Source organism: Triticum urartu, chromosome 5A, assembly GCF_056163025.1.
Source record: "Triticum urartu cultivar PI428250 chromosome 5A, HENAU_Tu73, whole genome shotgun sequence".
In the NCBI taxonomy this organism is placed as follows: domain Eukaryota; kingdom Viridiplantae; phylum Streptophyta; class Magnoliopsida; order Poales; family Poaceae; genus Triticum; species Triticum urartu.
Genome location: NC_141877.1, coordinates 515,329,611 through 515,333,246, shown reverse-complemented (window position 1 = coordinate 515,333,246; position 3,636 = coordinate 515,329,611). Strand labels below are relative to the sequence as shown.

The 3,636-nt window shown below is 50.5% G+C and overlaps 1 pseudogene; it reads right to left on the bottom strand.

Moving 5' to 3' along the window:
- Positions 1-550: 550 nt before the first annotated feature.
- On the bottom strand, positions 551-1,670 carry LOC147972375 (uncharacterized; annotated as a pseudogene).
- Positions 1,671-3,636: the final 1,966 nt, after the last annotated feature.

Sequence of the window (3,636 nt, the reverse complement as noted above, 5' to 3'; positions counted from 1 at the left end):
AGCTCGATGATGAACTCGATGTCTCGGTCAGGAGGCATTCCCGGTAGCTCATCAGGAAAGACATCGGGGTATTCGCATACTACCGGCACTTGCTCCAATCCAACTTCTGACAGAGAGTTGACTTGGGTGGCTTGAGCAGAGGAGGGGTTGGAGGCAAATTTAACTTCGACTCCTTGGTCATTGGTCACAGTGACAGTCCGGTTGGCACAATCTAACAAGCCTTGGTGCTTGATGAGCCAATCCATTCCTAAGATCACATCCAAGCCTTGCGATCTTAAGATGATAAGGTCTGCTAGGAAGTCTACCCCATTAATGACAATCCCGACTCCTTTACATCCTATCTTGGCTCTCATCTCTGCTCCGGGGGTTTGTACCACCATAGGGTTATTCAGGGGTGTAGGGGTCATGCCACTTTTTAATGCAAATTTTTGAGTGACAAATGAATGCGTGGCCCCAGAATCAAACAAGACAGTTGCAGGTGCTGAGTTGACAAGGAACGTACCCAGCACGACATCCGGGTCTTCCTGGGCTTCTTCTGCAGTGACATGATTCACACGACCCTTGCCGTTGTTGGGTAGGTTGCGGGGAGCTTGGTTCCTTGGTGGCATTCCACGACCTTGTCCTGGGTTCTGTGCATTGGGGCGCGGGGCGTCGGGCTTCTTGTTGGGGCAATTCTTGGAGTAGTGTCCTGCCTGACCACATCCGAAGCAAGTGACTTGATTGGGGTTGCTGCTCTTGCCGGCATTGGGGTTGTTGTAAGCTGGCCTGGGGTTGGCATACTGCTGAGGTGGATAGTTGGTGCAGGGTGCAGGAGCTCTTGGCTGCTGATAGGTTGGCTTGACCGGGGCTAGCTGCCACGGGCGAGGCTTCTGGTTGCTGGAGCTACCCTTGCTGATCATCTTGCGCTTACGGGTATCATCCAAAGCACGTCGCTTGTCCTCAAGCATTAGTGCCTTGTTCACCAGATCAGGAAAGGTCGGGCAGTCACACACAACAAGCGAGTACTGCAGAGTCTGGTTAAGGCCTTCCATGAAGCGCTCCCTTTTGGCAGCATCAGTGCTGACATCTTCAGGGGCATACCTTGAGAGAACACTGAACCTCTGCATGTACTCCTTGACAGTGTTGCTACCTTGCTTCAGGGCTCGGAACTCACGCTTCTTGATGGCCATGATTCCGGAAGGAATGTGGGCCTTGCGGAATTCTGCCTTGAAGTTATTCCAAGTGATGTTTTGCTCAGCATGCATGGCCTTGAATCCATCCCACCAAGCTCTAGCAGTTCCCCCAAGACAGTGAGCAGCATATGCCACCCTCTCACGGTCCTCAGTGCATCCGACTAGTTCCAGCAGATCCTCAATGGTGCGGACCCAGTCGTCTGCATCCAGGGGTTCAGCAGTCTCAATGAAGGTGGGTGCTGCATGCTTCTTGAACTCCACCAGCGTGGAACGTGCATTGCCGTTTCCTGCCGGCTGGCGGTTGACAGCTTGAGCGATCATCTGGAGGGCTGCAGTGTTGGCTTGGCGTTCCTCTCGGAAGGCTTGGAGAAGCTGAGCCATGTCCATGCTTGGAGGTGGTGGTGGTGGTGGAGCTTGTCCTTGGGTTTGGTCCTGACTGGCTCCTTCTCCGGCTTCTTGCTGCTGGGTAGAGGTACCAGTACGAGTTACAACAGGCATCCTATTGGAGCGGTCAAGGTCTCATGATTGGGAAAGATGGGGAAAGCAATATAGATGGGATGCCTAGTACGGGGGTTGTAAGACACTAATTATATTCATGCAAGGGCCAAAAGGCCAAACACATTCATTAAAATCCAAATGGGTGATGTAGTCGCTTACAAGTTCCCGAAGGAAGTACGACGTCCATCAAACACATCAAAAGCAAACACAATACTACGTGATTTTGTATGAACCATTACAAGGACTCGACTCCGCATAGGGGTACACGACCTATCCTACCGTAGGGGTTACTAACGGGCATAGCCGGGTTGCGAATGGTGCCTAAGTGGTGGAATGCTCAGTCGCGTAGTCTGGCTCTTCTAGGTCTTCCTCCTCGCCATCGGCGGCCTGACTTCCCTCTTCACTCGAAGGGGTGGGGGAGTGGAGGAGCTCAACACGGTGTTGCTTCGCCGGTGGTGCGAAGAGCTTGCGGTATTCCTTTGCGCTCATGCGGTGTTGTTGTGGTGGTTCTCCATCCTTTAGGGGTCTTCCGCCTCTGTATGCGATTGCGGGTTGTCCAGGGGGAGCACCTTCCTTCTTGATTCTATCCGTCTTCCCTTGTGCTTGAAGAAGTAGTTCCTTGGTCTCATGAAGTTCCTTTCGGAGTTCCATCGATTCAGAGGCCAAGCGTTGTGCCAAACTATCGGCACAAAGGCTGAAGTAGGTCTGGAATCGGAGTGGGAGTCCTTCTTCTAATGGTGGAGCTGGTGCACTGCTCTCATCCTCACCTTCCTTTCGATAAGGCAAGAAACGGGTTGCCAACTCGTCTGCCATCTCTGGAAGAAGGTCTCAGAGGCGGGTGAGTGCCTTGAGGGTTGCCGTCTCGACGGCAAGGACTAGTGTTGCCATCTGGGGTCCCTCGAAAAACCAGCTTGTTGGAGAGTCGTTGGCCTTCACGATCACTTCCACATGATACTCCGTCTCGGTGTCATTGATCCAATGCTCATGGTAGGTGAAAATGGGGGCTCGGTGGTACTGGCACTTCTTGAGGCTATCCTCGAGAAGCACGGGAAATCCTGTGGTCAGGAAGTCTTCAGGTACGGCAGCCATCTACAAAGGTTGAATGGGAGAGGTCAATAAGGGAAATATATCTTGGGTTGGGTAAGCTTTAGAAAAGAAGAGAAGTTTAGATGGTCTCAAGCTAACTAACGCCCATGCTAACTAAGGCTTCCTACAGTCAGGATGGCTCTGATACCAACTCTGTGGGGACCCCGACTCATAAGTCATGATCACCGAATGCACGTGTACAGTGATCCCAGAGATCAATGCTCACTGAACACACAGAAGCTGAATAACAAGAGTCTTACATCCATACATATCGTCTTACACAATTTATGACCATTATGGTCAAGTCTTACATAGACAAAGCCTTAAGGGCTGAACATCAAATGAAACATAAGCAGCGGAAATCTTCGTCGATAAGTAGAACCCATGCCATCTGCCTTAACCCTACAGGCATTCTGACTGGGAAACGTCCTAGTTCGCATGTTCGTCTTCAAAGAACTCTTCTTCGAACTCCTGTTCTTCCATGCCTGGCCAATTAAATAACCAGTGGCAAGCCAATGACTACTTTGAATGTACTCGCAAGCAACCCATGTTTTGGTTCAAGGTACAACAATGCATGATATAGGTAATTTTTGCGGAAAGCTAGTTTTTGAGTGCAGTGACATGTTCAACAACTTGTAAGACATGCATTAGGAGAATTCAAGTAACCATAAGGACAGATTACAGATATCAACATAAATAGAGTGGGCACCAACCCAACTCAATCATGTCAAGTCCTTTGACTTGACCCGAGTAGTTCTTCCCACTTATCCAAACACCCACACTGGTTTGAAAACATGTGGACGTAGTTTAAGCAGCACCGCCCAACTGTCCTTGACCGTCGACACGGCTATTCGAATAGTTTTACACTCTGCAGAGGTTG